We start from the raw sequence: 15,009 nt of genomic DNA on the forward strand, positions 1-15,009 counted from the left end.
TACAACCTTCCACCTTGGATGTGCATGAAACGGAAGTACCTTATGATGCCTCTGTTGATTAGTGGGCTGAATCAAACAGGCAACGATATCGATGTGTACCTCAAACCATTGGTGGAAGATCTTCTTGTACTGTGGAAAGATGGCGTACGAGTATGGGATGAGTACAGACGCGAGAATTTCACCCTGCGTGCGATGCTATTCGTGTCGATCTCAGATTGGCCTGCTCTTGGTAACCTATCAGGGCAGACTGTAAAAGGGTACAATGGATGTGTTCAGTGCTTGGAGGAAACGGAGGGGCGGTGGCTGAAAAATAGCTGGAAAATGATCTTCATGGGTCACCGTAGGTTCCTCCGTCCGGATCACCCATATCGCAAGAATAAAAGAGCTTTTAACAGGATAGTGGAGCTTCGTCAAGCTCCAGAGATTCGCAGTGGAGAACAGGTATTTAAGATGGTTAAGACACTTAGAGTTGTACTTGGAAAGGGGCTAGGCAGTACAAAAATGCAGGCTAGGCAAAATGCTCCCATGTGGAAAAAGATGTCAATATTTTGGTTGCTGCCTTATTAGAAGTATCTTATGGTCCGACACGCAATCGACGTCATGCACGTGGAGAAGAATGTGTTTGATAGCTTGATTGGTACCTTACTAGACATACCCGGCAAAACAAAAGATACACTAAATGCACAGCTGGACCTGGAAGAAATGAACCTCAGGAAGGACCTACACTACATACAATTAGACAATGGCAAAAAGAAACATCCCATAGCTTGCTACACTATGAGCAAGGAAGAGAAGATCCGCCTGTGTGGTTGCTTGCGTGATGTCAAAGTTCCGACCGGTTACTCCTCCAATATCAGGAGCTTTGTAAACATGAAAGATACGAAGTTAGTTGGCATGAAGTCTCATGATTGTCACGTGATGATGACGCAGATGCTTCCAGTTGCAATTCGAGGTATTCTACCAGATAAGGTCTGAGACCCAATCATTAAGCTGTGTTCGTTCTTCAACGCAATTTCACAGGGGGTCCCTCTGTTTCGGTGCCAATGGGTCAGACTCCCAGGGGGAGTCAAGGTCGACAAGTGCGGTATGACTATCATGGACCTCAAACTCGTTGGATACAGAGAACAACCATTCGTGCTTGCCAACGATGTTGCACAAGTCTTCTATGTAAAGGATCCGGACCCAGCTAACAAGGAGGAGCGTCACGTGGTTCTTCAAGGAAAAAAATCGTTGGTGTTGAGGATGTTGTCGATGACGAAGACTACGACAAATTCGAAGACTTGCCTCCTTTTAGAGAGAATGTCGAACTGCCTCTCATTGATGACACTACGGAAGCTACCTACATACGCCGCGACTGATGAACACTTGCATAACTGAAACTGATGTATGTTGTACTTATGGACCAGATCAATATGTTGTACTTTTGCATTTCTGTGTGCCTTATGCCCTTGCATTTTACGTCCCTTTCTCCTCATTTCTTCTATGTTCCAGTATAGCATTCGGTTGTAGATTATCTCTAAATCAAGTGCTTCTTGTGTCTAAAATATTGATGTAGGAATAACACGTACGAAATCCAACCACTGTGCACAGCCCCATCCTGTCCCCCCTTCGATACAAGGTCCCTCAGGTCTGGCTCTAGCCTTAGTACATGATGAGCCTACAAACATGGAGCTGGACCAGACATGGGGCGGTAGCCTGAGGTTGTACTTGAACATGGGCACGGCCGAAGGTGATGCACCGGAGGGTCAGATCGACCCTGATGCTGATGCTCCAGGGGGTGACGAGATGACAGGAGAAGAGAGGAGTGGACGAGGTCCTGTTAGGATGCCCGAGGGATGTTTCATCATCGCGGAGGTCAAAGCAGTCGGGGAGCCCACGAGACCAAAAGTTATTCTGGGCCCGTACAAGATAGCAATCGGGTGTCTGGTGAGGGACCATGTCGCAGTCACATACAGAACTTGGAGAGGCAGACGGGATGACGTGTGGGAGGTTCCCGAAAACATCAAGGATCTTATGTGGGGCAAGTTGTTGGCAAAGTTTGAGTTCCCTGAAGGATGCAGCATGGCCAAAGCGAAGAGTCGTGCCCTATCATCAATGTCCATTGCGTTCAAGAATTTCAAGGGTAAGCTGTGGAGAAATTATGGCTTGGTGGGCCAAACACCAAAATGGGACCATTATCCGACGGTTCAACCATTCTGGAACAATTTCATATAGCACAAGCGTTCAGAGGAAGCACAACGACTAAGTGAGATCAACAAAGCCAACTCCCAGAAGAACGTGTACCCCCATAGAACTGGCTCGCGTGGGTACGTGAGGAAATACGACAAGTGGGATGAGATGGAAGAACAGGTAACCTGCAGTGGTGCCACACCTTAGACGACCCCCTGGATTGAACGAGCAAAGCACTATCTGTACGCGAGAGGGGTGACCTTGGCGGCAGATAGCAGTCTGAACTTCAAAAGCGACAGAGAACAGAAAAGTGATACAGAGAATTGCAGATGCCCACACCCAGTCTTCCCAAGGCTCTTTCAAACCGGATAGGGAGAACGACCAGCTAACCTTTGCACTGGGAACCACAGAGCACCCAGGTCGCACCAGAGGCAAGGGTGTGGTGCCCTGGAAAGAGGGATTCCCAGAATCCGTCGAAAGTTATAGGAGTCGGAAGAGAAAGAGAGAAGAGCTGGAAGACCTGTAGGCTGTAGTGTGACAAGAACTTGTGCAAGAGTGTCAGATGACAGACGCCAAAATCAGAGAAATCAAAGAATCATTTCAGCAAGGAATCAGGCAGCAGCAAGGCGAACAAAATGTTGTGAGCCCTGGTGGTCGTCGGAGCAGCTGCGCATCCGCGGGGTTTGGAGAAGAAGAATTAGCCGGTTTCCCCGTGGACGACATCACAAAAAGCAAGGTGTGCAAGCTTGTCGTGCCCACCATGAACATTACCATCATAGTGGCTATGGAGCAGGTCGACCAATGCGTTGAAGGGGCTCTCTTCAACGATCTCCCGATACCACGGGGATACGCTAAGGTCCATGTGGACTCCGTGCGAAAGCCGTACCGTAAGCTTGACATGGATTACCCCGGAGAGACGGGTTCCAAGAGGCTCGGATCAAACGTGGGTGGCTTCATTCTGTGGCACAAGCGCTACATATTGTTTGAAGATGAGACAGACGAGTCGTCTAATGCGGAGTCGGACCCAGCACACAGAAGAGATCCAACTCCTCCACGATCGGCGCCAGTGCAACCGTCACCAGGAAGAGATCCAACTCCTCCACTGTCTTCGCCACTGCCACCGTCACCGAGAAGAGAGCTGACTCCTCCCCCAAGCAAGTCGCTAACAAGAGAGTCAACTCCTTCCCCTCCAAAGTCAGCAACAGTGCCACCAAGGGAGCCAACACCTCCCCCTCCGAAGTCAGCACCAGTGCCTCCAAGAGAGCCGACTCCTACTCCGAAGTCAGCAATAGTGCCACCAAAATTGCCAACTCCTCCTCCAAAGTTGACAACACTCTCTCAGTCTAAGAAGGTGGCAGCACCTGAGAAGTTGCCTTATGAAAGAACTGCAGAGGAAAACAGAGCGATAGTGAACGCCGAAGTCGAGAAATTTTTTAAAAAGCGAGAGCCTGAGAAGAAAAAGCCACTCACTGCAGAAACAAAAAAGTTTCTCTTGACGCTGAGCAAACCTGTTGTGGCTAAGCTTCAATCAGACTACGAGCGTATCAAAGGAAAGTAATCCTTGAGGCAGGCTTCTATCGACCAGGTACGGGAAGAACAACAACTAGAAAGATTCCTTAAGGATGCCAATATGACAAGAGAGCAATTTTTTAACGAGTCTGTGGCACCCAAAGCAGCCGAGAGATGGTAATTTAAGCTGGGCGAACTGTTGGTCGCGCTGGACGAGTGGACCAAACTGACATATCAACTTCGGAAATTTCATAATTTCATGCGTGGTACATGAATGAGTCGAAGGAGGGTAGGGAAAGTTCGAGGCCAGAGTCAAGGAACAAGATCTCCTCCACGGGGACGACAGTATTTTTATATTCTTCGAGGAAATGTATCAACTGTACCAGCATGATACCCTCGATGTGTCTATCTTGAGTTGTTGGACTCTGTAAGTGTCGTATATGTATAATTCATAATATACATTTATGTACCATTGTATTGAATCTCTTAACTTATTCCTTGTGTAGAATGGAGGTACAAAGATGCAGGAAGGAGTGCATCATGCATGTGGGATTCATAGACCCATATATTGTCAACCCGACAATGATGAAATCTACCAACCTAAAAAAATCGTAGACTATGTATTGAAGTGTCTTCTGGAGCTACAATTGAAGAAATACATACTTTTACCCTACCACTGGGGGTACGTGTTTCTACTCTTTTTTTTGGACCAATTAACCTATAGTGACCTATGTACAGTTTTCACTAGATCCTCCTTGTCATCCAGTCAGATATTAGCAAGATCTTTATTTTCGACTGACAAAATAATCCGAAAGAAACCTACCAACCCGTCATTGACTTGCTACAAAGGTAAAAACCGACCATTTTGTTACTGCTCTTGTAATATTTGATTTGATTGAATCTAAGTCTACTTACGGTAATAATCACACACATACAGAGTATACCCGCGATACACCAAGAAAAGCATTAGATACAGGTCATACACAAAAGAATGGACAGTCCGACATGGCTTTCCTTGTAGGAAGCAAGGTCCGAGCAATAATTTATGTGGTTTTTATGTAATTGAATTCATGCACAGCTTCAACACAGATGATTCGATCCTACCAGAAGATCTTGAGGTAGGCGGTATACACATTGATGACTAATTTTCAGGTTCGATACGCCAAAATCATATGTATTGATTTCTTCAATTCTTGAAATTACAGATACTCGAGCTGTCCAAAGAACGTCTCATGCCTCATGAAATCAACGCACTTCAAGAACAACTTGTCGGTTCATCAATGACGAAATCATCAATCCAACCGGTGAGTTCCATGAAATTGGATCGTCTTTCTTGTTACCTTCAACCCATAAAAAATGGCAGAGTTCAGATCCATTGGTTCACAAAAAATCTTAAACTCCATAAGATTATTGTAATGAAACTTGATAAGTATGCGGTGTGTGTGTGTATATATATATATATATTATGATGAGACTTGATGTTTATAAATAAAATTTATATGTGCTTGTGTATATATGCTGTGATGAAACTTGATATGTATGAGTGTCTATTTCCGGCAACGTCCAAAATTTAAAAATGGCACTGTACTGGCGGCAACCGCCACGTTATAAAAAAAAAGGCGGAAAACACCTATCTGTGCCGGTTGGTAACAAACAACCGGCACTGATAGCATCCATATCAGTGCTGGTTGGTAATACTAACCGATACTGATAGGTGCACTATCAGTGCTGGTTCTAACCTAGAACCAGCACTGATAGTGATTTTCAGTGCCGGCTTCATACCCGGTATTGATAGTCACTGACTATCAGTGCCGGTTCATAAACCGACACTGATCACGTTTTTGAACCAGCACTGATCGCCTGCTCTGCAGTAGTGTGTGCCTATCACGGCGTGCCAACCTGAAATCGGCAGAGTTTTTTTTTTAAAAAAAAATGCAGGAGCGCTGCCGATTCATTAAGATGGAGAGAAAACGAAGTACAAATAAATTACAGGATGAAAATTAAAGTAAACAACAAGCTGAAGGGGAAGAAGAATGAAGCTACAAAGGATCATGTGTGCCAGCTTCCTCGGTATCATGTGATGTTTTGAAGGCCTGAAAGCTCCGCACTGCCTCGATGATAAGGTTGCTGACTTGCATGAACAAACTTTCCTTCTGGTTGAAGATGTGTCTGTTTCGTTCTTTCCATATTTCCCATCAGAAATAGAGTAGAACCCCAATTATCTTCTTCTTTTCCTTCTTTTCCCGGCCTTGTGTCACTTGAGAGGCAAAACCCTGCTAGCCTGTAATGGAAGTTGTTTGAAGTGGCCGGTTGATCTGAAGGGTGATGTGATTCGGTGTCAAACTGCCTCCACAAAATTGCAGTCTTCTAGAAGATGAAGCGCAGTTTCGTGTTCGCAGTAGCACAAGCTGCAGGTGGAATGATGCGGCCAGTTTTTCCTTGCTAGAATATCAGCCGTGAGGATCTTGTTGTGTAGAGCCAACCACGCCAATAATTTGCACTTGGGCTCTGTCCAAGCTTGCTAGATGGAACCAGCCTAGCCTTTGGCCGTACTGCCTATAAATTGAATTGCATACGCCGATTTGGCAGAGTAGGATCTCCATCGCCAGCTGACGGTACTTCATTGTCATTGAGGCTTACCGTCTACAGGCTGGTGTAGAGGAGAACGAACTCATCCAACAATGTTTAGGGTCGTAGGGCACCTAGCTTCCTTAGACCACGTCCACAGGATTCTCATCGCGGTCAAAAATCCAATCGTGAAGGGATTTTCGTTCCTTCAACGCTCTAACGGTTTCTCTTCACGATTTCCATTACGAAAGGATTCCCAGAGTCATTCCTTCAGAACGGGATTTTCTCTCATTTTCCTTCACGATTCCCTTAGAAGGGAAGCTGTTGGAGATAAGAGAAAATAAAGGGAATGAGAACGGAGAAGTGAATCGGGAAGGGGACGAAATGAAGTGAATATGGTTGGAGATGGTCTTATAGTTTTTTGCCCGTACGTTGCAATGGGTGCTAAAAATTTGTTAAATAAAAATTTAAAGGTATTATCTGAAAAAAAAGGAATATAAGATTGTGTGCAGCGATTATAATGTAAGAGAAGGCGCATTCATATTGCATCAAAGAAACTCATATTATTCAATATCAGAAAAGATATCTGATTTAAGATCATCGATATCTAGATCCATAAGACCCAGTTAATCATCTACATCATTTCCTCCAGATCACTCACCAGCTAGAATAATTGTAGGTACTCCAAGCTCATAACATGTGCATAAAAGGAACTCTACAGATGTAGTAGTGTTATCATATTGTATATGAAGTCAAACAAATATGGACCACTGAAAGGGGAAAAAGGAATAACTTCATCCATAAGTGGGATAAATATTGTAAGCATCTTTGAGTATGCATCAGATATTGTTGAAGTAGCATTGTTTTCGCTATGACCAGGGACATTAGAACCTTCAAGCCAAACAGTAGATTTCTTGGGTGCCTTTACACTTGCAGGATTTCATTGGCAAATTTGTGTGCCTAAACAAAATTAAAGAGAGAATAAATTCCAAATTTTCCAACCCTTCGGAACAGAAATAAAGCCAACTGGGTTTTAAAATACAGCATAAATCTCAGACCATAAAATGTAAGATGGCAAGCACATGTACATATCTGAAATAGATAAAAAGGATGGAAGTTAGAGTGTAAGGTGTCATATCAAACAATAGCATTCAGTCATCTTTATCTGAGTTCTCAGTGAAGTAATCATTTAAGGCAATGGCTTGCGAGGTGGGAAGCTTGCGAGGGGAAGAGAGGTGAGTAGAGTACCTTCCAGGTGAGGGCCTCGACCTTGCCCCTAACGAGGTCCAACTCGTCCTTCATCTCCTTGAGGGCGGCGAGCAGCTTCGACGCGTCATTGCTGCAAGCAACCAACACCTGCTTTAAATTCTGTAGAGATTTTCTATTGCACTCAAATTCTCGAGGAATTCCTGCGCCCTCTAATAGAGGCGCATCACCCGTAGGGCATAAAAGGTGGTGCTTCGGGTTGTTGAGCTACTGGTCAAGGTCTTCGCTACAAAATCCCCACTGAAAGGCCCAATCCAGGAGGCGCTGCACAGCGGTGCGGGGGAAGAAAATTGGGGGTGGAAGCAGCGAGCGACGTACCCAGCAATGGTGGCGAGGAAGAGGAAGAGGACGGCGGGGAGGAGGTCAAGCTGGGGGCTGGCGATGTCTTCGGCGTGGAGGCTAGCGTTGGGCGCGATGCCGTAGCGCCTTGAAACCTAGCTGCTGGTCAAGGTCTTCGCTGTAAAATCCCCACTGAAAGGACCAATCCAGGAGGCGCTGCACAGTGGTGTGGGGGAAGGAAATTGTTGGTGGAAGCAGCGAGCGACATACCCGGCAATGGTGGCGAGGAAGAGGGAGAGGACGGTGGGGAGGAGGTCGGGCTGGGGCTGGCGATGTCTTCGGCGCGGAGGCTGGCATTGGGCACGATGCCGTAATGCCTTGAAACCTAGCTGCTGGTTAAGGTCTTCGTTGCAAAATCTCCACCGAAAGGCCCAATCCAGGAGGCACTGCACAGCGGTGTGGGGGATGGAAATTGGGGGTGGAAGCAACGAGCGACATACCCGGCAATGGTGGCGAGGAAGAGGGAGAGGACGGTGGGGAGGAGGTCGGGCTGGGGCTGGCGACGTCTTCGGCGCGGATGCTGGCGTTGGGCACGATGCCATAGCGCCTTGAAACCTAGCTGCTGGTTAAGGTCTTCGTTGCAAAATCCCCACCGAAAGGCCCAATCCAGGAGGAGCTGCACAGTGGTGCGGGGGAAGGAAATTGGGGGTCGAAGCAGCAAGCGACGTACTCAGCAATGGTGGCGAGGAAGAGGGAGAGGATAGCTGGGAGGAGGTCGGGCTAGGGCTGGTGATGTCTTTGGCGTGGAGGCTGGCATTGGGCGCGATGACGTAGCTATGCAGCGCCTCAGTAATCTGCGTTGGCTTCATCTCTGCGAACGAGAAGTTGCACGCCATCTTCTCCGCTTGCCTTCGCCTCCCACCGAATGAATCGATCGCCACCGCGCAAATCGATCCTGCAGATGGACCTCCACTCCATGCCAATTGGGTCGCGATGGGAGCGGGCTCGCCTACACGACGATGGAGAAGCCGGGGTGGCGGATGAGGATGGGGATGGGCGGCGATTTTGGGAGCGGGATGAGGAGAACTGGGCGCGGGCGAAGAAGTCGGTGACAGAGAATAATTCGATCGGGAATGAATAGCTATTAGAGACGGAGATGGCAGAGGAATCGGCAATGCGCAGATGAAACACCCCTTATTAAATTTTTAAATAGGAGAGAAAACAGCCCTCCTTTTAAATTTGGCCACCTGATAGAAATGAGGGGCAAGATGCATCGGAGCCTTACCCAGCAGCCAATTCGCCTCCCAGAAGGGAGTATTCTTGCCGTTGCCAATTTGGATCACCGTGGAAGCAAAGAAGAGACTCCTGTCCACCTTGCCCTGCTCACAGGCCAAATCTTTCCATGGTCTGTCCTGTGGATCCCATTGGTGCCATAATCATCTAAGCCTTAACGCACGACCAAACTTGTCCAGATCTTTGATACCAAGACCTCCTAGGCTCTTCGGCCGGCATACTGATTTCCATCTTACAAGACAGTGACCTCCCCTAACATGTTCAGGTTCTCTTCCTTTCCACAGGAAGGCACGCCTGTATCTGTCTATCCTGTCTACCAGTTGTGGTTAAGAGGCCCCGTTTCCAACCCGGTAGACAACCGGTTGCACAGAAGTACGGCCAGGCTTGCGAATGTGCAGTGGCAAACCAAGATAGCGCGCGGCATGGAAATGCTTGTAACTTGGCTGATGTCGTCTCATTGAGGATTTGGATTTCACTGTCTGAGCACTTGTCCCAGCTTCGCCAAATGCCGCCCACTCGACTTCTCCTCCCGTAGCCACGGCGACACAAAAGTGGCCGGGTTGAGCACCGCACCGAGGACGGAGGCGGAGAAGAGGAGGCGCACAAGAGAAGTAGGCAGAGAAGTAGGCAGCGATCTGCTGCTCGGAAGACGGGCTGGCCGGGCCCGTAGCACTGGGCAGATTGCCGCAGTGGGGGTGGTGCGGAGAAGGACAAGGGTGGAGATGGGGGCCGCGCGCGGCGAGCGGTGGGCCTTGTCGTCGTTGGTCCTTGGTCGCAACCCGATAGGCTCACCGGAGTCGGGAGATGAGCAGCGCTGGTGGAGCAGGAGCTAACATCGACCTGGCCTGTTGATTTAACCACACCATTGCAATATTCTGTCCATGCATACAATCTGATGGCACATCGACCCGACCTCGAACTAAAAATGGCTGAACACGACCACTGGCGAGTGTAACTCATACGGTGTAGCTCGTCATGCACCCATCGATCATATCACGTCCACAAGGTGCTCGCTAGATCTCACCAGCAGACACGTACGAGACGCGAGCACATGCCCTTGCATTAACGTGTGCATGAAAACGCTATACCAATAGCGCCGCGTATTTGTAGAGTCATTATAGACGACGATCCGTGTGCCGCTTCTGGCGACCGAGCGTCATGCATGCACTGCAATGCCGTGCAGACTGCTCCTCGATCATAACGACACATGCATGCATGCATCTACATAATCTAGCCAGCACCATGGCCGGGCGTGCTGGTGGCCGCGCCGCGCCGCGCCGCGTGCATGCGCGCGCGCGCGTGCATGATTGCCGTAGGCCAAAGATGACGACGAATTGTGCTCGTCCCCATCTCGCTGCTAGTACATACTCGCTGCTACTGACCATACCATGCCCCCTCCTCCTCCTGGGCACCCGCCGGACCTGTTCTGTTCCATCCCTTTCTTTCAATGCGCTTTGCCATTTCCATGTCCTCCAAAGGTAGCTAGGCACTCTGTATCCTACGTACACTACGCTCCTGCCTGCCTTGCTTCGTTTCAATTCATGCATATTTCGCTTTTCTAGCCCATGCATGACACATGGGAACGACGGATCGATCGGTACGTCGGTGCAAGTGCAACGGACAGGATCAATGGATGGGCAGGCAGGGATATGTATGATAGATCATGGACGATATGAGGCTACAGCTACATGGTGGCCAACCTCGATCGATCGTCGCTTCGTTTTTGCAGCGTTGGGCAAGACCCAAACCAGTGCATGCTTTCAACTTTCTAGTGATCCTTCTCTCTCCACTACCCCAAAACACTTCATCAGTGCCGGTTCAAAATCGTCATCAGTGGCGGGTTTCAAACCGACACTGATTACTCGGCACTGATAGTCACTGACTATCAGTGCCGGCTATGGAACCGGTACTACCAACCTATTGATAGTCGGTCTTGATTCAATATTTTTCGGGCCGAAAAAAGTTTCAAAACTTTTTTTTGTTGTTACCAGAGCCACCCGACCCGAGGCTACCCACCCGACCGTGCCCAATATTCGCAAAGTCACGTGATATTCACTCGCATGCGGCAACCAAGACTCGAACTCAGGACCTCTGATGAGCCTATGGCTCCTTCGGATACGATCAATACCATTAATAATCCTCAAATTATACAAGATCTAATTATAAGAACACATGCACGATAATTAGATCATCATGTGAATTCGTTTCTTGCTGTTCATGTTTTCTTGGATGGACTACTACTAAATTTTTGTGATGTTTTATTGCATAGGAATGTGGGAGAAGCATCACAACCTTACTCAGACGTCACTCCTCGAATGCCAAGTCTACTCGGACTCAAGGCTGAGCTCTAATCGTGGTCGTGGTCAAAGTTGTGGTCATGGTTGAAGTCGTGGTCATGGCCGAAGTTGAGTTCCCGGACAACACATCAGTAAAACGGGCATAACTCTCTCATACGAAATTTGTTTTAGGCAATCTTGGATATTCTAAAAAGCTTACGATGAGCCCTTTCCAATGGATATGAGCTGGACCAAATATTCCTTATAGTTTAGTCAGAATCAAAGAAATAATGTGCTGCATCACCGTTTTGAACCCTGCCGGGTTTTGTAATCGTGTCGAAGTCCATGCTGTGCACGCCTCTCTCCATGGTTGCACAATCCTAGGTCAACCTCCTCACGCCCCCCTATATATACACAGTAGCAATCGTAGTTTAGGATTATATTTAGTTTAGATTATTCTGTTTAATACAGTTTTGCCATTTATCAGTTTGTTGAACCCTAAACTCGAGTGCTTCATTGGTTATTAGCAATATTCAGATTGCATCTACGTGTTCCTGCTTGTGTTCTCGATTCGCTTGCAGGAAAAGACTTCTTAGCGAGGTCAACCACGTCTTGGCATGATTGATAACAACAGAGTAGTGATGTAGTGGTTACGAGGGTTCTTGACCTGTTCTGATTGGAGCCTTTGGATCATCAACGTCGAAACTCCACTAATCGACTTATCATATTACCTTTAGAAGATTGGGAAAATGCTCATCACTTGGTATCAGAGCTTCGATTGCCCGTTAGCTAATCTCAGTTATCCATTTTGTTTCGTCAAGTTCCTTTACCTAGAGTCAAGAAAATTACCCAAAAAAAAGGATTTAAATTTTAGTTTTTCGCTGTCCAAACCACTTTGTGTCTTTCGTAATTTTGTTTTTAGTTTTTGTGTTGTTGAGTTTGAGTCCATCGTCGGTGTCTTGTTGCTAGTTGAGTCATCGTGTTCTAGTTTCTAGCGTTGAGTCTTTGTTAATTTAGTCGTCGAGTTACTCGGCTTGCCTAGTCTGCTATAGCCAAATTTGTATCCCACTCGGGGTCCCGACCAGTCACTCCGACCACCCACTTGGGGTCCGACTAGTCACTCAAACCAACAACTTGGGGTCTGACCAGTCACTCCGGCCATCTACTCATTGTCCGACCAGTCACTGCGCTCACCTTCTCGGATCCGACCACCATAGCCGAAACAGAGGTAGCCAGAGTTCAGAGAGAGAGAGAGAGAGTATATTTTTAATACCTTTATACCCCTACTCTCTGAAAAAAGAAGTTTGTGACCCACATACCTCACTGGTCTTAGAAAAGGCAGTAGAAGAGTTTTGAGTTTGTGTCACATTCGCAAGAAGAAAAAGAAAACAACAAGCAAAGTGAAAAAAAAAGAGAGAGAAGAAGCAAAGAGTGCAAAAAAGAGAGAGAATTCAAAAAAAAGGAATCAATTTGCATTGCGAATTTCGTTCCATTGTACTGGTATCTGTTATAGTTTTTGGCTTGCTTGAGCTAGTTCCAGGAACGTGTTCGGGCCAGCAACTGTGACGAGTACTATAGACTTTTATTCAGCTTTGCTAATCTGATTTCAATTATTGCTATTCCTTGCTACTAAATATTACCTGTCCAAGGTACACCTTCTCTCGATTAGAACGGTTTCTCCTCTTGCAACTACCTCACTCGCACCTGATAAGTTATCACGAACCAGCCACCGGTTATGCCAACTGCTATGTATGGTAAGAACACTTGCAAGAGCGTGGTAAGAAGCTTGAGAGTGTGTGACTCCACAATTTGATCGATTGTTAATCTACCACCAAACAATGGTCGACTGGATCCTTATGTTGCAGCTCATGAACAAGTCGAGTCCGTCACAGATGAAGAAATTTTGAGACAAGAACGTGATGCCTTTGATGCACGACAACAGATTTGATTGAACTTCAACCGTCAAGGTATGAGAGGTAATGATTTTCAGCAACATAACCCATGTGTTAATGATGATCCATTTGCTAAGGTTAAATTTACTATACCATCTTTTGTGGGTGCTTATGATGGTGAAAAGTATTTAGATTGGGAGATGACGGTTGAACAGAAGTTTAATGTTCATTTGGTTCCTGAAGTGCATAGAGTTAGGCAAGCTACTAGTGAATTTAGAAATTTTGCAATCATCTAGTAGAATAGGGTATGCATCGACGGATTAGCTCCTACTATTTGGAATGATTTAAAGGTTGCTACATGTAACAGATTTGTTCCACCCTCTTTTAAACGTGATTTAAGTAAGAAATTGCAGCGCTTAAACCAAGGTGATAGATCCATAGAAGAATATTATCAGGAGCTAAAATTAGTATGTTGCGTTGTGATATTATTAAGGATGAAGAGGCTACAATGACACACTTTTATGGAGGGTTAAGGCATGAAATTCAGGATATAGTTGATTACAAAGAATATAATAGTGTTCCTAGATTGTTCCAACTTACGTGTTTGGCAGAAAAAGAATTGCAGGGATGACAACAGAGGCCAAAGAATAATTTTGGAAACTCGACTTCTTCAAAATCATCGCCGGGTCAAGACAAAACAGTCTTACATTCAGCTTCATGGTCTGCTGCCCCCTTCTCAAGAAGGTCACGTTCAGCAGTACCCTCAACGCCATCACACGCTCCTGAGGTAAGCAAATCTGGAAATGTGCAGGGTCCAACCAAAATCTCTTTTTCGGTTGCTTGTACAGGCCGATCGAACCGGATTGTATGCCACCGATGCAAGGGAATATGCCACGTTATGAAGGATTGCCCAAGTCAGCGAGCATACATTGCAACAGATGAATGTGGATATATAAGTGCTAGTGATGCTGAGGATGAATATGCTCTTGCAGGTAACCTTGCAGGTAAAGAGGATGAACTTGAGACAGATATCGACCATGAGGAAGAATTGAGTGCAGTTGCTATGGAGAATTATAGAACACTCATTGTGCAGCGAGTGTTAAGTATTCAAATGGAACAAGCGGAACAGTTATGATGCCATAATCTATTTCAGATGTTCCTCATAGTTAAGGACTTTCGTGTTCGAATCATTATTGAAGGAGGAAGCTGCAACAATTTGGTAAGTCTAGATTTGATCAAGAAACTTTCCTTGCCGATAAGAACACATCCTCATCCATATCACATTTAGTGGTTCAACAATAGCATTCGATCCAAGCATGATCTCTTTTGCTAGAACGACCATGCGAGTTTAATACTGATGCAACACATCAAGGTAGAAGTAATAAGTACACTCTTATGTATAAAAGAAAGAAAATAACTTTTCTACCTTTAACCTCTGCTGAAATTGTGAAATGTGAACAAGAGATAGTTGAAAATAAGAGAAAAGAGCTTGAGAATAAATTTGAAAATCAACAAGTAGCGAAAAAAGCTTTTCCACCCAAAAAGAAGAAAGCAACAACAACAACTTCTAAGTCTGATAGAATTAAATTGAAAAGGTGTGTTATGCTTGCCACTAAATCTGATCTTGCTGAAACTTGTGATAATGAGCTACCATGCTATGCTTTGATATGAAAAGATGCTTTAGTTTGACTTGAGGATATATCTACCTCTTTGCCTCCGGATATTGTTAACCTTTTGCAGGAGTTTGGGGATGTATT

The sequence above is a fragment of the Phragmites australis genome, chromosome 5 (genome assembly GCF_958298935.1).
Source record: "Phragmites australis chromosome 5, lpPhrAust1.1, whole genome shotgun sequence".
NCBI lineage: Eukaryota > Viridiplantae > Streptophyta > Magnoliopsida > Poales > Poaceae > Phragmites > Phragmites australis.